We start from the raw sequence: 25,293 nt of genomic DNA, 5'->3' as shown, positions 1-25,293 counted from the left end.
CATGATGAATTCTGGATCTTCTTCAGAATACTTTAGAAGAATTTGTTTGTCTTTTGAGAAATACTGAATGTGCTTTGTGGGAAAAGGAAACGCTACCATGAATGCAAGATGTATGTTCAGTAAATGACTAATACAGCAATTAAATTCCAATTAAAACTATGCTTCTATTCATCAAGACTGATTAGCAAGTGTTTACTGCGAAGTATTTAATTTATTTAGTTCTTCCATCACGTTCTAAACAATAACTGCAGAGCACGTGTGTAAAGATTTGTTTCAAAAGGGTCATGGTAGCCTTCTGCTGTGTAGAAAAGCTAAGGCTCTGTGTCCTTGCCTCCTGCTGCTCCAGTGAGTACCCACTCAGTGCGTGGTAGTCACTGGGTGAGCTCCTCCACTTGCTGCCTCAGGCAGGCTGGCAAAACGCTGAGCCGTGCTGCAGAGCCAGCAGCACTGCCTATAGATGACACAGCTTCTGCTGTGAGAGTTGCTTTTCTGTTGCTGGTAGCTTTGCCGACCTTCTGCTATTTCAGCTGAAGCTTTTTTTGCTGGTGGCTGCTTCAGACCAATGTGTACATTTTTCTTAATTTAATAAAAATAATATGGGGTTGATTTTATTTTTTTAGCTAGGTAGGGAAATTAGCAGTTCTGCCTGTGTTCAAGGGTGGCAGGTCACTGGTTCATTTTTACTGGCATGAGCTGGGAGGTGTGTTAATCTCCTTTTTCACTGTTTTTCCTTTGATAGTCTGGGCTGGACTTTCTCCTTGGCGAGTCAGCCTTGTTTCTGTCCGTCTCCCCATAGCATTACCTTACAGGCTTCCTTTGCAGCCCCTGGAGTTTGGCAGGGCTGTCAAACAGTGTGGAGGGCTGAGGCAGGAGTGTTTGAACTCCTGTCAGTCTGAATTGGCCTCATAAGGACAAGCTGGGCTCAGGGGCTCTGTTTCTAATGTATCTGCAACTCGCATGCCCCATGCACGATCATTGCTCAAAGGTGTGCAGTGCCCCAGCCCGCAGCTGCAGCAACCGCTGATGGTGCAGACAGTGCCCTTGAGAGTGTTGTCAGTCTTTGCCATAGACAGGCCCAAAGTTGGTGGTCTGTGTGTCTAGCAATGCTCTTGCAAGGAGTAAGGATAGAAGCACATCCTGCCCTTTTTCCCTGCAAAACACTGTGGGAGACCTGCTCTGGACCTGTTGAAGCAGTAAGCATTGTGCTTCTCAGGAATGACCCAAGAGGCACCAGATTAACTGTTGATGTCTTTGCCGGCTGCTAAGCCAACAAAAAGCACCCTGTGCGGGTGTGTCCCCACCATGGACTCCATCTGGTATCTCCCTGAACTGGCATCATGCAGGTTTGCAAGAAGGGTAAAGCAAACCTTAGACAGCCTTCAGCAAAGCCCTTTCAGAAGTGCATTGAGAGGACTGTGAGCATGGGCCCCTTAAAATGCGATGGAGGCTTCATGTATTTAGCATGTGTCCAGACCTCTGGCTCTGTACAGTCTCCAGACCTCATCTGCCTTTGTAGTGAGGTCAGGCAGACAAAAATGACCAGGGCATTTTCACTGCTATAGCTCCACCATGTTTCCTATAAGAGGCTTGAAATTGCCCGCTTGAGATTTGGCAGTAGCCTGGACTGACAACTACTGGCTATGCAGGCTATGGGAGCCGTAGACCTGGGTCATGGAATTTACCAGGAATTCAGGGCTCTGGGAGTATTCTCACGTGCTGTATTTCAGTGTAAATTATTTCCCTCTGAAAATATTCTTTTTTCAGGGCTTTACTGGGCCAGAAAATGTGGCCCTTAGGAGGTGGAGGCTGCTTCAGGCTTGCCGCTTGGGTTAAAATATAAAGTTTTCCTATTCTCCCCAAACCACTTGGTACCCAGCTGGGGGTGCTGCAGAGACGATACACTCCCCTTGCCCAGGAGCTGAATAGGACTTCTCTTAGTTCGGCAGAATGGGAAAGAAAAATAGAGATTGATGCATTAGGGACTTATATGTTGTTGTGCAAACAATTGCTTGGCATCACAGTAAAGCCAAGTAACCCCATTAGTGCTCATTCACAATCGGCCAGAAAGCAGGAGGGTCGGGTTCATTACGTGGGGGATTCTGCTCAACTGTGGGCTCCAGTCCAGCATGGAGATGTCAAGAAAGAGTGAAGGCAACGTAATCGGCTCTGAGTGTAAAAGTTACAGTCCGTTAGAGGAAGGAGCTCATAACATCCTGCAATGAGTGAAGTGAGACTGGAACTGAAGTAAGGAGGAAATCAGGGGTGGAGGATTTTCTGGCTTTTGAGGTTTTATGAACCTTGCAAACTGTTTTATGGGTTCACAAAGCTAGCTGAGTCTGTGAACCATTTTTTTTTCTTTTTTTTTTTTGTAATTTAAACCTTTTTTTTCCAGGGCCATCCAGGTTAACAATAAAAATAATGTCAAGCAATGAATTAAAGCTGAATCTGTTCTGCAAAGAGTAGAACATCCCACCAGACTCAGCTGAGCTGCAGAAAACACATGCACTACCTTTATTTGCTGGATGTTGTGTTGGCTGCTCATGCTGGCTGTGATTTGTTTCTAGTCTCATCCTTAATTTTCAGTAATGTTCAGTCTTTTCTGTGATTTTTTTTTTCACTCTGGTTTCCCAAGGAAACAAAGGTTACGAAATTAATCCATTTGTACATATATGAGTGTCTTCTAATCTCTCCCATTCAGTGTTTTCACTGTGGCAACTAATTTCATCCAAACTTATCAGAAAGGCACAGTTCTCAAAGGTAATTGTGTTCCAATATGTTTTGTGAAAATAATTGCCTGAAGAGAGGGACAAGACCTTGTTAATGTTTCGAGTAAGGGGCAAAACTTCAGGGAGCTGAACTCATTAGGCATTATAAACTTACCCCCTACCAAAAAAAGAAAAAGAGGAGGGAGAGGGCTTAGCAGAAACACACCACGCTGCAACTTCAGGAAAAGCTTGCAACTACCATGAGACTGAAATCTTTAGGAAACTGTGTTGTTAGCTCATGGAGCTCTCTGGGTTTCTGCTTCGCTGAATGTCTCTGTAAAGCAGTATGTAACCTATAACATTGGAGAACAAATCAAACTGACAATCCAAGCAGCAGTGAAACTAGATCAGTCTGTTTGTTATTCCGTGGCTAGTCATGACAGAAACGTGGTCCTTGTTTCACAAATTGAAACATCCCAAATTATCAGCAGGCTTGTGACCATTGTGCATTCTTGTTTTTTATTGGTAGTTACTGAAGCCAAACAGGACCAGACCAAGTCTGTTACTTCATCTCTGCTTGGCTGGAAATGTTGCTGTGGTCTGATTGTGCTCCTAGAAGTATCACGACTTGGCTTTACATTGGAGGATGCTGGATCTGGAGGCAATGTTTTGTGAGTTGATCCTACCACTTGTGGGATGAACTCCCTTTGGAGTTCACTACTTGCTCTGGACTCTGAAAGACAGGCATACGTGAAAGGAACAGTGATGTGAATGTTTTAGAGTCAGCTCCAGATAATGTTGTTTTCACGTCCACATTTCCACATGATTGTTCTAATTTCCACAGTAAGTTTAGGAAGGAGAAGAAAAAAGTAAAAGGTGTATGTATTTAAAAAATGTGAGGGGAAATAGTTCCCTTCTTGTCGACATCTGCTCTGCACAAACTGTCAGGTATTCCAGGGGTGCAAGTGAGTGTTCTTCCTTCAGTCCCTAAAAAGCAGTTTTGCTTGCTGACAAGGAAGTACAGCAGTTGGGCTGTGGCAGTAAATGGTGTATCTTTCCCAGCTTCGCTTGAAAGATCATCCTGAGTTTTTCATCCCTTAAACTTGTGTATTCTTGGCAAATGTTCTCTCGTGGTCATACACTAATACTGCTACCAGGTAAGGAGTTTCATGACCACAACCAGGTGCCTAAATGTGTGTTTAGTGAAAGTAGCTTCAGAAGTTTTCCACCACACCTTTTCCTGCACTGGAGTCCAGCACCTGTCCCACTGGACTGGAGATCACCTCCCATGTGCAGTTGTTTGGGAGAATATGACCACTTCGGGAAATGCACAGAGGTGCCATATATAGGCTCTGCCCTTCTATATCCTGCCATAAAGTGGGGCATAGCAGCCAGTCACTGGGGCTTCATAACCAGGTGTCTGACCTGCTTGTAAAAACTGACTTGGCTGTTTATGTAGCTACCACTGTTGGAGGTGCTTGCTCTGGGCTCCTGCCTAGAGGAGAGCCCTGCTTGCATTAATTCACAGCCTAAACAGAAATGTGCTCGAGAGAGGAAACAGGAGTCCTTATCTCTCTTTGGCCTTGAAACAGTTCCCCTAGTACCTGGCTAGCTGAAAAATTCAGTGAATGGGGAAATACCGTTTTGTAGCGTCAAAGCTGCTTTGTCTCATGGGAGTTAGAAATAAAGACCTCTCCTTTCCAGAGTTGCTGTTTGTGTTTTAAAATTTAAAAGTGCTAAGCCTATTGTTGAAATGTTATGTTTTACAAATTATGAGGCCTGACTGAGTGCCAGGTTGTAAATCTCTTCCAACCATCCGTCAGCTGGTGTGAGGCCAGGGGTGCTCTGTCCTGATGCCCTCAGAGTCATCTTTGTGCCATGCAGAGCAGGCAAAGGTGATCCAGGCTGTGGTGTGTTGTGGCCAGGTGGCTTTTGCCTTTGGACAGAGGCTGAAACTAGCCCAAAAACTATAGGAGGGAAAATAGCCTGCTTTTTGGTGTGAGTTGATTCCTGAGTGAGCCTCCCAGAGCCCAGGTAGAGGGGCAACCCCAGTGGCAATTGCTTTCCCACCTGGCTAAGGAGATATGGTAGGTAGGCAGTGTACAACGTGACTGTGTGCTGTTCTAGCCAAAACTGCAAAAATTACCTGTCAAATGAGCAAGGCCAGCAAGCAACGATTTTGCTGCTTTGTTGCTCAGGCTATTTTGGGGGAGGGCGTGGAGGGAGTAGAGAAGAAGCTGGGCTTGATCCATCACAGGCTACCTGCATTCCTTCTCCAGGGTGGATGCTTCATAGCACAATTCCCTTATGTCCTTTTGTCAGCAATGGGAAGGTGTTTTATTACTGGGTTGCTGCTGGCTGCTCACCAAGCACCTCTGAGACAGGAACTGTCACTCAAGCTAAATTAAAGAGTGCTTAAGTACATAGAGGGGAAGGAAAAACAAACTGTCAGGAACTGGATCCAGAGCAACTGATGTTCAGAGCTGTCTGAATGACATCAGCCCTTTCTCCCTCCCCTAATCAAGTGCCCTTCTTGGACATGAAACCTGGATTTCCAGAGCTGCCCAAAGGAGTCAGGCACCCAGCTACTTCAAACTGAGACACCTAATGTCAGAATTCAGGATTTCTGGGATTTCCTCTGATTGTGTCACTAGTTCTTTGTATGCTCTCGAGCACATCAGTTAACTTGTGTTAAGTATCCTGCTCCATGCAGTAATCTCCCTGCACAGTGATGCTGCAGACCAGTGAGAAGATGTGCAGTTGTTTAAGCTTGGATGTGACAAATCATGTAGACCAGAGCAGTGCTGTTGCTGCAAGCATTGACGCATTCTCTGATGTGGCCTGCTTCAGGCCCCACATTCACATCTAGGGGTTGTGCCAGCACAGTGGTGGTGCAGAGGCTCTGCTGTGTTTGCCACACGAGGTCCCCAAGGGCAGCTGGGGTGAGATGCTCGGTGGCTGGGGAGAGCCCCAGGGTCCCCGTGGGTCACATCGTTTGTAGACCAGCCCCATAGACAGCCTGCAGCAGGGCAGGGGCTGCCTTCTCTCAGGCACTGTTTTTCAACGCAGCCCCTAACATGAATATATAATACAGGAATTTTGTTTTGTGGGATTTGTTGTCTATGGCTTCTGGTTTCCTTTGGGATGAGAATGTATGGACCTGGCAAGGAAGTGGCTGATCTGGCAGCTTGGCCAGCCTTGGCTGTGAATGGAAACAGGCTGCCTGGTTTGCATTGAAGTTTGGGATGGGAAGCGAAGAGGTCTGACTGTGCAACAGGGGTCTAGGGGTGTGGTGGGGCAGACAGGCATTAAGGTGTGGGATGCCTGTAGTACTGTAAAGGCTTGGGCATCTTACATTCTGCCTGTTGTAACCCCACCAGAGCTTACATTTATCCCCTCAATGGAAGGGATTCTGAGTTGAGTTCCCTCGAGCCATCATTTTGCCTCATGTCATTCTGTATACTGTGGAGCTGATACCTGCCAGAAGCAGGCCTGGGTGTATCGTGGAAGAAGTAATTTCCTAAGGGGAAAAAGGTTTAAGCTTTGGTGTGTTTTTCCACAATTTCAAATTTTAGGATAATTGAGAAAATGTATATTTATAGCATTATGTTAACAATCACTAATAAATATTGTTGCAGAAAAAAGTATTTTCTGCCAAAAAAGAAAACTATTCTCTCAAACGTATTTTACTTACCTACATATTTGTCAAAATCAGTGACCTGAACAATAACTGCCTGTGCTGAAGGAAAGGGAGAACTGCATGTAAAGAAGGAAGACTAGGGAGAGGTGGATGGTCTACGGAGGGAATTCATTAACATCCCTGGTGAGGGGGCTGGATGGGCCCCTGCCGAATTCTGTCATCACAGAGCCTCTGTGGCAGGCAGAGGAATCCCACCCTCCACTCAAAAATATCTTGCCTCCAGGAATCATCTACCCCAAGTTTTTGAGGCAGTTGTATTTAAATACTTGTGAAGCGCTTGTTCTTGATAACTCTCAGTGAGCTTCTTTTTGTAAACCAGCCCTGACTTTGACCCACACCCTTGAACCACAAGGCACACCAGCCGACATCTGTCAGCAGCATGCAAGCAGGCTGGAAATGGGACACCCCTGTGGCTGTGGATGGTGCTGCTTTTCCCCCCTGGAGGCACAAGATCCCTCTGCTGGTGGTGGGGACCCTGCAGCTGTGGTGGCTGAAGGGTGATGTATTGCTGGTGCACAGATAGGAATTTTATGAACGTCGGCTATCGGGCTTTCTCTGCATTTACTGAGCAGCTTAATACCACAGGATAAATATCTAGGGACAACATCTATCATCACGACAAACCCTCTCTGAACTCCCTCAGACCCACGCTTTCCGTGAGCAACATTGAGCTCCTATTACAATTCAAGTCCATGGTCAGCTCCTGATCTGTTTTCAATTTGCTGATAATGGCGGCATTTTTCTTTTGGTCCGGGTGCAATTGCAAATCAAGTTGGCTCCCTGCAATCATCTTGTTCTATCTCTTCCTTTGGTGATACGCTCCTATGAACAGGATTTTGATCTCACTTGCATACATTTGTGTGCAGTGAAGGAGTGTTACGGATCAGGAGGGATGATTTTTGTTTCTATCAAGACAGCTTCCCAATTCACTACTATGATTATGGTGTTTTTAATGTGACAAGTCTGGATTCTGAACAGAGAGCCCAGGCAGCACTAGGATTGAAGGGCCTTTGGCAGGGGGATTGGAAGAAGCTGCTGGCACAATTAAGGCAAGGGCAAAGCAAAAGCAAAGGTCAGACAGGTTTTCTTCATGCATGCAGCAGTTGAATGGACTGAAGAACTGATCCCCAGGGACTGGAGCTAGAGGCTGCGTTTGCATTCAGGGGCACCTCTCTTCATGCCAGCAGCAGAGGGGTGTGTGCCTCACCCTGTTACTTCTTGCAAGGGTTGAGCCCCTCTGGGATTTGAGAGATACAGCAAATGTGCCTGGTATTTCTGCCCCAAGAAGGCTGGGAGTGAGGATGGGTTGAGCAGTGGTACTTGGCCCACAGGACATGCCAGGGTGGAAAGAGAAACCAGTTACCTTCTGCTACAGGAATGCCCAAGACAAATACCCAAATGGCTTGTTGCTGGGCTGTGCCAGGAGTTGTCCCCCAAGAAAAGGAGACTTGAGCTATCTGATCACCTGGTACAGAGTAAAAAAGTTTTGATTTTTCTCTAACAACATCATGTGCTGTGTTTCCCCAGGTTTACAGCACCTTGCAGCTCTTGCTGTCTCTAAGCTCCAACAATTTGCTGCTAGCTGCCATTCCTAAGCCTTTGCCAGCACTACTGCTTCCAGTTCCTGCTCTCCTAGAGATCTTTGTTTCAGGCTATTTTCCCCAAATTAATTTGCTTGCTTTTCCCCCAGTTTCTATCTTTGCTTGTTCTACTGTGCTCGGAGTGTGTTTTAAGATCTCTCTAAATCCACTTGTGTTTTCTCTGTCTCCCCTATTGGTAACAACTCTCAATTAAGTTTCTCCTGTGAATTTATTTGCTATTTATTTTTCTTCCCCAAAGGATGCAGAGTTTTTATGGTGACAGAATAAATACATAAAGGCAGATTCCAGGGGCACAATGGAGACTAACAAACTTTGAAGAGTGCTTTGGAGTATCTCCAGGGCTGGGCAAGAAACCTGGATATCTAGTCACAGCTAATGAGCCTGAATGCTCCAGGGGCAGGGGGTGTCCAAACATTTGAAGACACTCGAACTCCTGTCAGCTTGCTCTTCCAGTGCAGGACTGAATCCAAAGGGATAATGTTTTTCTGGAAAGAAATTTTAGAAAAGATCCTTATTATTTACCTAAGAAATGGGCTACGGAAATGTAAATGTAACTCAGTGTAATAGTATTGCAAACATTTTTTTCACTCTGCAGGTGGCATTGGGAGTCCAATGACTCTGAGGAGCTTGGTATTCAGGGCCAAATTATGGTCTCATGAGCACAGAGGAAAGTGTGTATGCAAGTTCATTTGCATGTATGTTATATATATTAGTTTTCATCTGCTAAACACATAGTAATTTGATTTGTGCTCTGCCACAAAGGAAGGTGCAGGTGACTCAAGGATTCCCTTGTAGTCCCTTGCTAAACTCAATTTAGCTTTTCTAAAGCTGAAGAAGCCAGAGGTGTTGAGCTCTTCCTGGGGCTAATGTTAATATGAAAAAATCATAGATTCATTATAGTCTTGTAGTGCTGGAATGAGCCTGCTGAGACCTCCTCCATCATGTTGCACTTAGCCGGAGGATTATTTCTAGACAATTCTTACAGTTGTTTGCCTGACTACTTATAAAAAAAACCTCCCTAGGTAACCTGCTGCAATGTGTAACTATGCTGATAGTCAGAAAGCTTTCTTAATACCCTCTTAAAACCACCTTGCCTTGAGTAAAACTGATTTTTCTTCTCTTACTCTTAGTGAACATAGAGAGCAATTGATCATGATCTTCCTGACCTCTTAAATGTGAGAAGATCGCTATTACATCTCTCCTTAGTCTTCTCTTTTGTAGACTAAACAAATCTTCCTTCATCTGTTCTTCCTGGGCCATATTTTCTATACCTCAATCATTCTTCTTACTGTCCTTTGGACTTTTTCCAGTTCTCTACATCTCTCTTTAATTGTGGTGCCCCAAAATGAATACAGTATTCCAGAAGAATGAAATCATTGCTTTTGTGTTATATACACATAAGACTTGTAATAGATTTCTTTCTAAGATGTATTACCTCGTTTGCAATGGCATCACGCTGTTGACTCATTGAGTTTGACTTGATCATTTTATGCTGTGCAGTTGCCTGTTCAGTCAGTGCATAGCTAATAATTTTCTCCTCTGTTTCTGCACTTTCTCCTTGTGATGGCAATGCTTTGTACTTGAACTTACCAAATTTCATGTTGGTTAGGATTATCTGTCCAATTATCAAGTCCATTTTTTATTCTGATCCTGCCTTTCCAAGGAGTGGCAGCCTCTTTCAATTTGTGATCCTCTGCAGAGTTTAGAAGTGAGTTCTTTTGGCTGATCTTTTCTGACCTAGAATGCTAGGAAGAGATGTTTGTTCAGTGGGGACTAGGAAAATGGTTGAGATTTATAACTCAAAAACCCCCCCACCAAACAAACAGACTTCTTCCCCCTCCCCAAACCTACTTGTATGTGACCATTTAAGCAGCTTCTGGATGTAGTGTCCTTTCATTCCTGAATTATTAAAAACACCGGCTTTTCTTTCAGCTGTGTGTTAGAGTTATGCTAGAGAGATCTTGTGAAAAACGTAGGAGTGCCCGTATCTTAATGCTATTTCCCCAAAGAGTTCTCCTTCCTTTTATAGTCCCATTTGTAGTAGAGATGTATTGACTTTTCATGCCCAAGATGAGATCTGTTTTCCATATTATTTCTCTTTAGGGAAAATATTTATTCTTTATTTGAGAAAAAGTTACTGCAAAGACATTCCATCAGCTGTAAGAGAAGAGATCTGAGGACTGTGGTCTGTGATAAGAACTCAATCTAGACCTGCAACTTGGTGATTTTTGTTTCTCTTGCCCACTGAAAGTTCATAGGGAGTATCTGCCCCAGGAAAAAAAACCAGTTCCCTGAAATTTCTCCTCCTGTGTGTCACCAGATTTCTTCTTGTGCATCCTTCTAGTGTCACTTCCTCTTTTTCTTACTCTCTCTTGGTTCCGTACTACTCATGCTTCTCCCTGGGCTGTGCGTTTATTTAGCAGATGATAACACAGTTCAAAAAAATAGTGGATAGCAGGGAAGATACTTAACATTAAGTGAAGGAAAATGGATTTACTTGCTCTCATCCTTACAAATCACTTGCTAGAAGCAAAGTTGCTCCAGGAGGCTCTGCAACCGTCATGTGTAGCAGACTCCATTCCTGCAGCATATTTCCCTTTCAGTGTGCTGACAGATACTGTTCTGACCAGCAGTTCTAGCAAGGTCCCAGTCTGTCCAGCTGTCAGAGGACTACTTGAATATTTTCTGTAAATCAGCTTTAATAGTCTCACCATTTCATCTGTGTAAGGTCGTTAATCCCCAGGTAACTATTGAGACAAATGAATCACCTCCTGTCTGCTGCACCATAAATCCTTATTTTCACTCACATGTCTGCACTGGAGGCAGTCTGCAGCTTTCCCATGATGTGGTGATCAACTGCTGGATCAGATCACGTGGGCAACAGTCAGTTCTCTGGTACTTCTGAGAGAGGATGGGTTTTCTGAAAGGAACAGCCTCCCACCTAGATTTTGTCTGCCTAGACCATAGGAGTTGCTGGAGAAAGCCCTCTGACTGGGATGTTAGTTTAGCATAAGGAACAGAACAGTCCCTGTGGCTTTACTGTCTGTGGACCCATTACTCTTTGACCTGGATCATGAGTATTTAGGGTCTGCAAAGCCTGCTGAAGCCTGGCTGGCTGGCAGTAACCTCTGGTTTCCCTGCTTTCTGCCATGCCGTGGCTGGGGGTGAATGGCAGCCAAGGGTGGTGGGGCTGGTCAGTCAGGGTGATTCTTGGGGCAATGTGGAGCCACAGTGCATCCCCAGCTGCTCTGGGGCAGAGGTGGTTTTCCTAGCTTCACAATGGTAAAACTGCAGTCTGGCAGGGAGGCACAGCAGTGATTTTTTAGCCCCTGGGCTAGGCAACCAGCTGTGAAGGGATATGTAAGTTGCTGTGTTTAGGAGGATGGAGGAAGCTTTGGTGTACTAGAGGCAGAGGCAGCCCAGTAAATCTAGGAGAGCTGTGTGCTGTCAGAGGGCCCATGTTTTACTCTCCTTTCTTGAGTATTTGCCTCTCTGCAGTTCCTGGGTTCCAAAACACACTTTCCAGCAGGAAGGACTTGCTTGCTCCTCTGCTGTGGCAAAGCAAAAGGGGGTTTCTTTTCTCACTTACACTTTAATAGGTCTTTACTTGCTTTCCTGGTCTGTCCTTATGTGCTGCCTGTGTCCAGCCACATACTCTTGTTTTTCTCTGAAGGTGAAGGGGCACTGTCTCCTGCTATGACTCTGCAGCACCTGGCATGCAGGGTTTCCAGCCTGCAACAGGGCCCTAAACCATTACAGTGGCCCTAGATTTTCTACTAAGCTGATTTCAGCCCTCCCCTTCCCCAGAAAAATCCCTCATCCTACTCCTGAAGTAGGATATGGACATTTGGGATAAGGCTTTGTAGGAGCACAGGTGATTCCTCTGCTCAGTATAATGCAGTGCAAAGCTGACTGCACCAGTTCTTGTCTGCCTGCTGTGGATCACTCAATGTCTGGACTTTCCCCAGAAACACTGATGTGAGCTTTCTGCTTCACCCCAGCTAAACCAAACAATGTCAGGGGATTTCTATAGTGCTAAGTTTTCTTTCTCTTAATTATTAATATGAATACTTTAAAAACCACAGCGTCATGGGTTGAGTGGAGGCCAGATGGCTGGGATCCTTGCAGAACAGCTCCTCTCTGTATAGCACTGCACAGGGAGACCTAAGAGGTGACAGGAGCAAGGAAGGACAGATAGAGCTCAAGCATTTACCTGCTCCCAGGGTCCTTCCTGCCATGAAGCCTTCCCTCCTCCCCTAGGACCATGGTCAGGTCATTTGCCTTCCCTTGGATCATCATCCACAAATTTTTCCTCCATCACATGGCTCTTGGAGAGATCTCCTTTGTCCCCCGTGAGAGTTGAAGGAGGTAGGCAGCTGAATGAGATGTTCTACCTCGGTTCCCAGAAGTTTTGTGACACACTCTGGATAAAGCTGATGCTCTGACTTAGTATGGCAACCCTGGAGTATTAGAAAACACTTTAATCTGGTGGTTGGATATCAGATATTAAATTTGGTGGTTATCATCTTCATATCAAAAAGTTTAAAGTCTCTGGAGTACAGATGGGCCTCTCCTGCCAGACGGTCCTCATCTCCACAACTTTGGTTTCTTCCTCCTGGTCCCATCGATCTTGAATTTTTTGTGCTCTGTCACAGCCTTCAACAGAAATGACAAGGGTCCCAGTTCATCCCTGTATGGGGATGACACTTGTTAGCCTAAGGAGGGTATGGTCACCTCAGCCAAGCTGTGTGACAAGCAAACCAACCCACCGCTCATCCCAACTGGAACCACCCACTCATAGGCGAAGCTGAACAACCTCCCTTTTGTCTCCTAGTATGTGAAAGAAGGGCACCCGTTAGAATGAGGATCATCTGATAAACAGAAAGCAAAACTGCTTTCCAGACAGCTTCCTCAGTGTGCAAAGCTCATAGTTGCTTGCTCTTACTGTGCTGAGCAAAGGCAGGAAAGACTTTACCTTAACATCATTTTTGGACTTGCTGTTAAAACAGCAGTCAATGCACCGTATCAGAAAGTCACTAGCCTCTCTCAGAACCCTCCACAAAGTCGTATGGCGCCAGACAAATTCAGCAAAATCTCAGGGTAGCAAGATGTTTTGCCCTCAGGCAAGCTAGAGAGGGCAGTGCTGGGAACACCTGACCTGTCCACCCTGCAGGTCACAGCTGCCCTCAGTTCTCTCCCTGTGCAAGAAAAGACAAAGCATCTCCCTCAAGTGATTCTGTGTGATGTATTTGGCTCGCTACCTTGTCTGGTTTTGCCCTCTCAAATAGCAGTGGTGTTCAGTTGTCCTCTGGACTTGATTGACAAGTGGAGGAAGGCACTACCTTTGTCCCTTTTGTGTCCAAGGATGTCCTGGCTCATGCACAGCTGAGAAAGATCATATTGTCCTAGTGACTTAGCTACTCCATCTTGGCTCATCCTTCCCCTTCAGGGGCAGAACAATGCAGGCAGCTCCCTTTCCCTGCCAAGGAACGTCCATACTGGGATTTGTCTGTGAGAAGCAATTGTTATCTGCCCTGCCTAATCGCTGCAAACCACATGCATTTGGAGGCATCTAGGACTGGGGGAGACTGTTGTACGAGTCAGGATGAATTAGGAGGATGTTGGGATGATCTCTGTACATAGTAAGGAGAAAGCGACAGGCTGGGAAACATTGGACAAATGAAAAAAGGGAGCAATCAAGGAGAAAAGCTAGTTCTGGGCAGGGATACTTGGCTTGGCTGTCTTCCCTGTGGGCTTGTTCCATTAACATTTGGATATTCAGCAAAAGCTGTCTTTGCAGGGGTAAAGAGATAAGCAGAAATGTACTGATGTTTAGTTTAAAAGTAGCAGAGCTCCAGGTTTCAAGTGCTTTCTGGCTGGCTTCCTCCTCCCCTCTCAATGAAATACTCTGGCTTTCCTGTACCAAAATATGTAAGCAAGCCTGGGACATGCCTGTGTTCCCTGCGCACATGTGGTTCTGTTCCCCTTTTCTGATTTCATCCAGATGTCTTTTTTTATTATTATTATTAAACTATGCTGCTATTAATAACTTGGAAGTAGAATTACTCCTCTGAACAGCAACTAGGTGCAACCACCATCACATTTAGTCTGCAGTGCTTGGCTTCTTTCTTCACCTTTTTACCATCCTAGTATTAAAAGATGCACACTCAAAAATAGGATGATATAAACCTTTTTTTGCCTCTCTGAGCTGACACCTGAAGGTTGCTGTTACAGTAAGAGTTATACTGAGTGCTCTGTGTTGTTATGAAAAAGTCACAAAGAGAAAAGTCCTTATGGGTGGGTTGAGTGGCTGGTGTGGCCAGGCATGTGAAGTCAATGTGTTGATTTTGCTGAGTTGAGGTCAGAGTATTCATCATCTCACAGAAATGAACATTGTCTTTAATTGCCCTTCTTGGTTTGCAGTATTGATGTAGGAATTTGACTTCACTCAGTGTGCAGAGGTCCATTGCCTGGTCCTCAGGACAAGCAGCAAATATGCTTATGTGTTTCTTCTTGGATATCAATTGCACTGACTGCTGAGTTATATATGGTGCACAAGTTTTAGGGCATGTCTAGAAAGATGCCACCTCTGAAAAAAAGATTAGCCGCCCCTGGAAGTTTTGCTGCAGAAAGAATGCTGCTGGATTCATTGTCTTGCCAAGAAGCCCAAACATGGTACCTTTGTCTGAAGTCATGAAAAGAGGGAGAATGTAAACAGCAGTTTAGTTTTTTGGGTGAGACCTCTCCATGTCAGATCTGAGATAGGTCCAGTGTTTAGCATTGGCTACACGACTATTTTCAAACTTTGGAGATGTATGTAGACACTTATGTTAGTGACCCTACCATTCACTTGTATGGATTATCTGCAATTCCCTTTGACTGTAGGCTGGTACTCTGAAGTTTGGGGGCCTATATGACAGTGATTATCTGTTGCCAATTGATATGAGGAAACTAGACATGAGCCAAACCTCTAGGAACTGAACTGTGTGGTGCTATGACAAGTGGACTTGATGACCAGAAAGTCCTTTCCAAGCCTACATCCCTTTGGTTTTGAAGCTGGAAACATAAACCAGGGTGATTTCAGAGGACCTTATTAGCTTTGGCTTTAAATGGTAACACGTACTTTCTGAGAACCATTCGTAACATGAAAAGCCTTTCTTTTTTCTTAATGATAAAACTTAAACACTTTGCTCAACAGTGATTTAATGAGCAAAATATTCCTGTTGTCAGGGTCTGATGCTAATAATTGACAGATGGCTGGCAGTTTGAAAAACAGTCAACACAAAATATTTGCTACATAAAACCCAAACCATTTTAATTTGAAAAAAATTGAAGTGCTTATTCCAGGGTCAGATTGTAAATGAATTGGCAGTAAATACAACCTACTGACAAGATGTGTTTATACTGCAAAACTCTTGAAAACACATATAGCATAAAATGGTGCATCTGATATTAATTAAATTATAGACACAGAAAAAAGGAGGTGGGAAGAGGGTGCTTGAAGGAGAGTAGGAGCAAAGCAGTGATGGGAAACAGCAGGACCAACAAAAAGATAGAGGTGAAGATGAAATTAGTGGCTTGTTTCTAAGAGACAGTTCTGCCAAATTCAGAATTAGGTAATAGTTATACTGAGTGCTCTGCTTTGTTTTGAAAAAGTCACTAAGAGCAAAGTCCTTACAGGTGTATTGATTGGCTGGTGGGATCAGGTGCACAATCAAGTAGTGTTAGATGTTCATCGATGTCTCTGCTGTTTCTTCATGGGAGCAATCAGCTCAGCCAGACTGATAGCAGTAATGTCCCAGAGTCTGAGTGTTGTGGGGAAGCTGAGGGAGAAGTTGCATCTGGAGGTGTTTCTAAATTATGATTGTCACACTCAGGTTTGAGTAATTTATATTGCAGTGCTTTCTTGGGCTAGTTCTCAGTCTTTAGTTCATTCCCATCAATCCCAAATCCCAGATTTCTCTCCACTGTTATCTCTAGCCTCACAGGCTCTGAGTTGTAAGAGCAGTCTCCGTGGGGAGCCCAGTGAATCCACTGCTTGGGATGTAGACTAGCAGGAATTCCCATGAAAGCAGAGACACTTTCCACTGCTACTTACTGCTTGTACCGAAACACTGAAAACATGCAGTAGCCCTTTTTCAGAGGTGTGTCACGTTGTCTAACAGTCATGATAAAGCAGTCCCACATGAGCATAATTTCATTAAACTATCCTCCAGAGAAGTACTGGAGAAAGACCCAGCAATTTTAAGATCTATTCTGTTCTTGCATATGGGAAAAGGACAGAAGCTTTTCATTGCCACAGAAAACTCAAGGTAGGTGTAAAGTGCAAATACACTAGAACGACCTCAGGGCTGCTCTTGGGGATAAGAACTATTGACAGGCTTCCACATTAATTCATCACCACACTGGGGAAGGAACAGTGGAAAATATCATGCTGGAAAACGCTGTTTGAGACAGAGCAAGAGATACTGATGCCTATCTGGATTTATTAAACAAGAAAATAGTCTGTGCAATAGAACTGCCTTGCTTGCAACCGTATGAAGAGATAATGAAGAACCAGAAGGAAGATTTAGTAAGGCACAAATCAAGCAGCCTATGGAAGAACTGCAAGGAGTCTCTTTACAAAGAGTATTTATGCAGTAGAATATTATTTGTCAGCACCTGATGAAGAAAAACTCCCTATTTTGAAAAGAATAGCAGTAATTAATCCTTAAAAGTAAAAGTTTTCAAATGTAGTCAATGCAAAAAACAACAACAACAAAATCAGTGATTCTTTATTCTAGAGAAGATGGAAAGAATCTGTGAGCTTAGTAACATCACTGGAGATCAAGAGCTGCAAAACAATGACATGTTATACCTGCTAAAGATTCAATTTTAAAATTAACCTGAGTGTGATGAAAGGATGAGACAGATCTACTGAGAACCTTTCAGAAGAGTCACTGAAACTAAGCAGTGTAGCTTGGAGGAAGACAGGCAGTCTCTGCCCTGCCAAGCAAAATAGTTACTTCTTAGCTTACAATTAAAACCTGCAGCATAACAAAGGAGCTATGATTATTTCTGCTATAACCTAGTAATGCAGATCAAAAGGTAAGATAGATCCAGCTTTGTGGTCCTAAATCTAGTTCTTTCAGGTTAGCTAGAGTCTCTGCAGGCAATTACAAGCTGCCTATTCCAGAGACATCTGGTAGAGCCTGCATGTAGCTTAAAGTATTGAGCTGATACTAAAGGGAGTTTGGAGATTTACATACTGCCTTGATCCATGTATCTATCTATATCTATTCTTTGAACCACAGATCAGTTTTGGCCAGTTTTTTGACCTCTAAATGCTTCCACTTTTTTCCTTACAAATATTCAGCATTAAATACTTGAAGTAAACTACAAAAATAGCCTCACTGGTAGAAGCGCTGCCATCTTGAACACAGGTTGTACAGTAATGCAGTGCATCTGTAAGGCTTCCTTGTGCCCATTTGGATTTCTGGAATGGCGATGCCACACTGACCATGGCTGGGAATAGGCTTTTCCTAGCTGCTGTGCCCTCACACATTTCCAGAATTTAGCCATACCATTTGGAAGTAAAACATAAATTACAGCAGAGGCAGAGAGCAATTGACAGGTATGGGGAAAAGGGAGAAAGGACCTATTGTGTGAGAAGCAGACAGCTCTGCTGACCTGAAAATATATTATTCTGTGGAAGCGCAGACCAGAGGGGCTGTGGAATTTGTTCTCAATTCACCATGAAAACCCTGGGCTGGGGCGACCATCCATTTGATGCGGGTGGTCCTTAATGCATGTCATAATTTACACTTAAGGCATATACGATCCCCTGAAATTCCCTTCTTAGAAGAACCATAAAAACAGTGTTGCATATGGAGCTCACTGGAGGTTTCTGCAAAGCTCCCCCATTGTCAGACATAAACACATCCTATTATTCTAGTTTAGGTCAGAGTTCAATGACTCCCCAAAGCTTATTTCAGTCCTAAGCTGATCCCACTGCAGTCCGGGTGGGCAAAATTGAAGTGTTTCCAACACAGCTACTTTCCTTTCGCTGCTCTGCTCCACAATCGGAAGCAAACCTGACTCCTCAGGCTGTAGGTTAATGCACAGCTTATCGGTGAAATCTCCCTTGCTCATCCTCAGGCTGTTTTCTGAAGGATTTTGCAAGCATTAATGAAGTTTCCTCTTCTCTGCACAGAAGATCCTAGGACTATCATTAGCCTCATCTTCAAGAACAGGAATCGGAAGTTAAAAGACTTCATGCAGGGAATCCTTGTTAGCACAAGAAATAGATCACAGATGTGCCTTTGCCTGTCTGCTGTGAAGGCAGAGCCCAGGCCCTCACCGCACCCGGTGGGGCTTGGCCCCCTGCTCAGACACAGATGTCAGTACTGTGCTGCTGTGCTGGGCACTGCCCCACTCCTGCACGGATGCTGCTGGAGGGGCTCGCTGCGGATCAGGGAGGGCCTGTCCCCTCTGCCCTGGGGCACTGTCCCATCTCTGGCAGGGCAGCAGCAAGCAGTCATGGTGCACAGCAACCTGCTGGGTCTGTGCAATGTGGCAGTTCCCTAGACCAAAGCTATTCCTTGCTCCCTAAATGCCAAATGCACTTTTCAGGGCCAGTTGTTTCTTGCTGGTAAGCATGGGAGGCACCTGGCTTGGGGAACTCCCCAGAATGCTTTCTCCAAAAAAGACCCCACTGTCTTTGTGGCCAGTGACCCAAGGACTGTCACTGCCCAGGACAAGGGGTCATGGATGGGGAATGAGGAAACCCTTTTTCTACTGCAATGAATGACAAGGAGCTGCAGGAGCATTTGCACTTGGACTAGAGGTCTGGGCTGGACAAGCTGGGAAGAAGGCATCCTACTTTGGAAAATTAATGGTAAAGGTTTTACTTTGTACCTCATCTCAGGTGAAAGGAGATAATGCTATTTCTTTGGGCTACATGCTCTGTGGTGTGAGGGATGGCTCCACAAAAGCAGGTGAGAAATATTTTGGCCATAGCTGCAGATCAGAGACTTTGGAGCCAAATAAAGCAATGAAGAAAAAATAGAGGAAAATCTGACCAGAGAATGTGAACAGAATAAAAAATGCTTCTTGTTAGGCATCCTATAATAACTGAACCAGGTGCCTGGGGAGAAAATCAAGCTATTTGACCTAGAGTTGCAATGTACGTCACTATTTGTTTCTTCCTCTTCTTCTTCTTTTTTTTTTTTTTTAATTCTGTCTCCCAGAATCAGACTGTATCCTTGGATGTGGTCAGCAAAAGACCAGAATGGCAACTCAGACTGAGAGATCAGACAGCTGGACCTGGCCCTCAGTGGTGTTTCATCTGTGCCACAGTTTCACAGGGAGAAAAGAGCAGGCAGAGACAAGGAATGGGCATATGCACAGCCTCTTTCTGTCCTGTGGCCTTGCCGGGGGGTGGGTTTCCCTGCTAAAATTGTTACCAACAGCCTGCTTCCCCCCTCTGAAATATTGCCTGTTCCCTTCACCAGAAGTTTCCTGTGCTGACTGAAATATTAAAAGAATCAAACAACGTGGTGGGGCAGTTTGTTTATTTGTAGGATTGCATATTCATGCTTGATTTAGGCCCATCCTGCTGAGGAATTTCAGTCGTTTTCCTGGAAAGCTGGGGGGTTGTGGCCCTGGTGGGAAGCAGGGGTTTGTGGTGATGCTTGTGACAGGAGGCAGACCCAGGCGGCCGGTGGAGTCCCCCTCGTACAGACAGAGCTTGGTGGGGAAGAGAATCCTGTTGGGAATGGGCTGTGTTCTGCAGCTGGATGGGGCGAGTTAGGCCCATGGCCACCACAGGGCTTAGTGCAGGAGTACGCAGGGGGGCTGCCTTACATCCCTTCCCTTGCTCATTCGGCCTCTGGCCCCTTGGTAGCACTTGGGGGGGTCTCTGGGGAGATTTTTTTTCCCTTTGAAGACCCCAGGCCTGGCCTCCATTGGAAACTCTTTGGGAGCCTCCTTGCAGAGGGAGGCTGTGCTGGGATGTCCCTTGCCCACCATGAGGGCCTTCAGCTGCAGGCCGCGAGGAGGTGGCATATGAGGAGGAAAAGCAAGTGAGCTGCTTGCATCCCATGGCAATTATATTTAAAGCCAGTGCAGCAGTAATTAATGCTTAGCCTGGCAGCTGGGCCTCTCTCCGGAAGCCTGGCTTGGGCACACCGCTATGAGGCACTCCTCAGGCCCTTCCCTTGTGGTGAGGATCAGTGGCTCAAAACGGTGGTGGTGGCAGCATGACAGCTGCTCGCAGTGTGGGCAGGAACAGCCACAGTGGCTGCCCTTGTGCCTGCTGTTAGGAAGTCTTCATCGACATCTTGGGAAGCATCTGTGCTTCCTGTGGCTGTGGGGTTTCAGTGCAGCTGCGTTGTGTCACAAAGTGTGAGCTCCGTACCCACCAGGAGCCTCACTGGGAGCAGGGAAGTGGAGAAGGTCGTCGCGGACTAAATATTGATTTATAAAGCCCTTGGGAGCACAGGGTGGCTCAGGCAAGCTGTTTTTATCTCTGTAAGCAGTTGGCACAGCAAGCTGTATGAATCCATTTCAAAGAATGGTTCTTCTCCACATCCAGAGGAAATACAGGGTTAAAGCATTCTCTGTAAATAAATAGTTAAATAAAAATGGTAGCAGCAGCAGCAAACTGCACCATGCACCAAAACTGTGATGACTGAAGCATGGGACCTGACAAAGATCAAAGTCCTCTCACACTAAGGACTGCAGGGGCCCTGATAAACTTATAGCTGCTTCCTTCTGAAGCTGTAGAGAGACCAGTGTAGCTCGTTATCCAGTGTAGTTCATGATCATCTGGGTTTTAGTACAGAACCAAACCGGGGCGATGAACTTGCTGTGTTTGGTCCTAGGAAGCCATGGTTCTGCTGCAGACTGGCTGTACAGATGTACACTGAAAAGAGTGGCTCACTGCGCTGCAGGCAGTTCACTTGCCTCATGAGTCTGGGATCCCTTTGTCTACATGCTGGCCAGACTCGGGATGCTGAGGATATGGGTTTTGCATGTTCATTTTCCATTACAACTATTTCAATGCGGGTTTTTTTGTTGACAGTTTTTACAGAAATATGTTTCCATTAGAAAATGTGACCCTTCCCAAATTTCTAGTGTTGGATGACATTGGAGTTTGTGTGTGCTTTGCAATCAAAACCTTACGTGATTCTTAAAAAAAAAACAAACCAAACCCCCCCCCAAAAAACCCCAACCTAACAAAAAAAAAAAACCAAACCAAAAAACGAAAACCCTAATATTTGAGTGGGTAAGATGTTTTCAAAAGAAAGATTAGCTGTTGCTTCTGAAAATTGATTTTCTGGCAAAAGATTATATTACAGCCATTTTTCATTAAAAAATAATCTGCTGACCAGCTGTAGCACATTCATGTTCCAAGAGAAAGAGCGAGACCTCCACGTGCTGCCGTTTGCCTTGGACAGTCAGAAGGTTGGAGGGGAAACTAATCCAGAGGTTTTCCTGCATGCTGGTGCAGGCAGTGTGTGGAGTAGTAGGCAAATCAGATGCTGGGTGCATCCCACTGGGCTGACCATGCGCGTGGCCTCACACAGAGCAACTGCATCTACCTCTGGCACCCCAATATGACACATGCTGGCCCTGGGAGGCAGCAGGAACACAAGCCCCATAGCCTTCTGACACAGGACAGAGATGCCTGTCTGCTCTGACAGGCTGAAGTCAGCATGTTTGTCCCTCAAGGAGGGAAAATCTGGTGAAGAGGTTAAGGAGCATTAAGCCATGCAGAGAGCAAGCATAAATGCAGCCCCTGAGCCCTCCAGTGACTTTGGAAATCACTATGACCATGTGCAGGCTTGAAATTGTGACACAGCCTGAGGATACATGATGGAAGGTGGTGTAGAGGTGACTTTTGAGGCACCACAGTACCAGAAAAACTGCTGGCTGAGGGTGCAGAGCACAGTGGTACAGCTGTGCAAGCTCTGAATAAATGTCTGACACCCAGGTGATACCCAGGCACTAAAAAGCAGCTGCAACCCCCGCAGAGCTGTGCACTGCAGAATGTCCTGTGATCTCGGCTGGAGGCTTGTCAGGGTAGGGTCAGTGCTACACCAGTGGAGATGGATAATTGGCAGCTTTCTGGTTTGTGACGTTCTTGCTTTATGTTTCTTTTTCCTAAGTCCTCTCTCCTTGTCAGTCTGAGTGAAAGTGAACACATGTAGCTAAGGATGCCAAGTTAAGGGTTGCTCCCCTGAGCTCAGTGGATGCTCTGTCCAGTTTTTCCATGCAGGAATTTTCCTTGTTGCATGTAGTGGGATTTTAGCCTATATTGAGAGCACCCTGGAATCTTTGGGTTTGTGATAGAGGAACAGGTTTACAGAAAAAAAAAAAAACAACCAGCAAACCTGACCACTGCAGTTTTTCCTGATCACTTACCAACAACCAACTCCACCTCCTTACATTTGTAAGTTAACTTGTGTTTGCCCAGTAGGTGTTGTAATAAATTGCTGTGTTAACAGACTACTGAGTTCACAAAGCCAGTGATTGTACAGCCATTAGAAAGAGGAGCGAGGAGGCCTGTTTTAAAACGTTTTTGCTATCCTTTCTTAGAAAGGGATTTATTTCTGTTGTGTTTTTGCATGGGAAGGCAATGGGCATGGATAGCTCATTCCAACTGTACAGGGGATTGAGCCAGTCTTGTGTTGGTGACTGTCTGCTAAACCTTAGAAAGCAGCAAGTATAAGAGTTGGGGTTAAGGCAGTTGTACTCTGGGCTTGCAACTGACAGCAAATCCTGCTAAGGTTTTAGTCCCACACACTCAAAATGCAGACACAGTTTGCATTGTCAGTGTGTGCAAAGTGCCCGGAGCTGATAATGAGGGAGCACTGCCTGTTGACAGCCTGCTACAGAAGGTACCAAAAAATTCCAGTGTTGCAAGTGAAAAGTAATGGTATCGACATAATACCAAGCAATTGTATTGGTGGGTTGTATTTTGCAACTGGGAAAATGTTCTACCACTTCTTTGTAACCTACTTATCAGACTGGTGAATCTATTGAAGGAGGGAAATATTGAAATATGACTGATAAAAAATGAGAAGCCATGCTGATACTATTACCCACACTTAGTCGCTCTCCACAAATATTCCTGTAAGTAAAACTCAAACTACAAAAACACTTGTAGAAAGCTCAGAGCTTCCTAGGAGTTTGTATTGTGGCCAGTTGTCTCCTGGGCTGCTTGCTTTGTTGAGAGTGGATGGGCACAAGTAAGTGGAGTTGAATCCAGCAATGTCACAGCAAGAATCGGTTTGCTTCCCACGTACCATTACGCTCCAGCAATCTTCTTGATGCTGTCAGTGGAGTGTGCTGAGTAAATATGTGCCCTCTGGCTAAATGCAGTGGTTGAGTGTTGGCACTGGACTACTAGCATGAAATCAGGTATTGACCTGCAGCCCACCTCCTGCTATGGAGCCAGTATGCCAGCAATCCTTATTGGGTTACATGAGGTGTGGGCTTGTTGCCAGAAGTTCCCTGTCATGGTTTTAGCTGGGAGGTGCTCAGCAGACTTCCCAGCCAGCAATAAAAAGCCTTATGTCCTGTCCAGACTTCATCTGGAAGAGGGGGGGAGCTCCTAGGCTGGGCTGTTGTCAGGATCAGGCAGTCCTTCTTCCCCGTTACTCTCACCACGTAACACATGAGCTACCAGTCAGCAGCAGTTTGCTACCTGCTGTATATTTGAAACTTGCTCATGATCTCTGTGCCCTGTAGCTTCATGTGTGGGAGGAAGCAACACTTTGTTCTAGGAGGTGGCAGTGTCCTAGAAGACTCTGGCCTCACTTGTGTTTGCTGTCATAATCTTGTGAGGCAGTTACTTTTTCTTCCTGTATCTGTACAGCATCAAGCACAGAAAGGGTCCTGGCCTGAGGCTCGTGTGCCTATGTGCCATCATAGTAACAGTAAACATGGAAGAGAAGCAAGTGATATTTGTCAGGGAAAAGCACAATAATCTACTCTGATTTTTTTGCATTTGGCTATATACATCACTGGAAATTTTGCAAAAACCTAGCCAAAAGAATCGTATAAACTGCCTTAAATGTAAACCAGATACTGTCAATTTGGGGCGTTTGAAGTGGTGGTGTAAACTGAGCCAGAAATGCTGAGCCGTGGGTCCGGGAGACGGGCAAAATACAGCCAAAAGCCTTTTCCCTGTGTTTAATTTAGTACAAGTGTGACTGGATAGGTACCAAGCCGTGGTCCTGGTCACGCTCTGTATAGGGAAACCTTAGGAGAAAGTGACTGGGGACTCTTGGTGAGAAGTTGCAGTTATTCAATCAAGTTTTATGATGAGATAACAAACGTGGGCGAGTTGATACCTGGAAAAGCTGCCCTGAGGGCTCATCTGTTATGCTTATTTAAGGATATGCCTATGAAGTGCTACACAAATAGAGCTGAGTTCTATCTGCCCATGCCCAGGCAGACTGGAAACCATGCGAGCACAAACTGGGTGACCCTGTGCCTCAGCTGATAAACCTCGCTGGGAGCTGTAAGCCCCTGAGAAGTGAAGCTCGTGAGATGTGTTACGCAAAGGGTCACTCTGCCTCCCTTGCGTTTTATATTTTTATTTAAATATCTGTGGCTGGCTACTGTCAGAAACTGAGCTGCAGGGGTCTTTGGGCTGGTCTTACGCATCTGCTTTTTTTTCTGGGTGGGTCAGCACATGTGACTGTGTGTGGGTTACTAAGCCTTTTACTAAAAGACTTTGCAGACATACTCCAAGCAGAGCTTTAAAGGTGACTGCATCCAGCTTTACATGAGCTGCCAAGGGAGAAAGCTGGATGCTAGAGTGCTTCTCTGGGAGGTGTGGTCCAAGCAGATCCAGGGAACTGGAAGCTGAAGCCAGACCAATTCAGCGTGGAAATAAGGTGCAGATTTTTTACAGTGAAGAGAATTAACTACTGAAATAATTTACTAGAGGCTGTACAGGATTCTCTATCACATGTAGCCTTTAAATCAAGACCAGGTGCCTCTTTCAAACACAGCTTTCCTCAGCAGAAGGTTGGGCTCACCCACCACAGAGGATGATGTTCCCCAGCTGCTGTGATGCCAATCACCAGATTGACTGTAATGTTTCTGTTTGGACTTAAAACGCTGTGGATCCTGCAGACAGAAAGAACTGTATACTCCATAAAAGGGAACAGCTCTTGCATCCACTAGAAGCATCTGGGGAAATCTGGCAAATTTATGAAGAAAAGGGACTGGAGATGCCTCTTGCAGTTTGTGGGTGAAGAAGGTGTTCCTCCATGTGAAAGCCCAGAGGCTG

The sequence above is a fragment of the Falco rusticolus genome, chromosome 9, assembly GCF_015220075.1.
Source record: "Falco rusticolus isolate bFalRus1 chromosome 9, bFalRus1.pri, whole genome shotgun sequence".
Classification (NCBI taxonomy): domain Eukaryota; kingdom Metazoa; phylum Chordata; class Aves; order Falconiformes; family Falconidae; genus Falco; species Falco rusticolus.
This window is presented reverse-complemented; position numbering follows the sequence as displayed.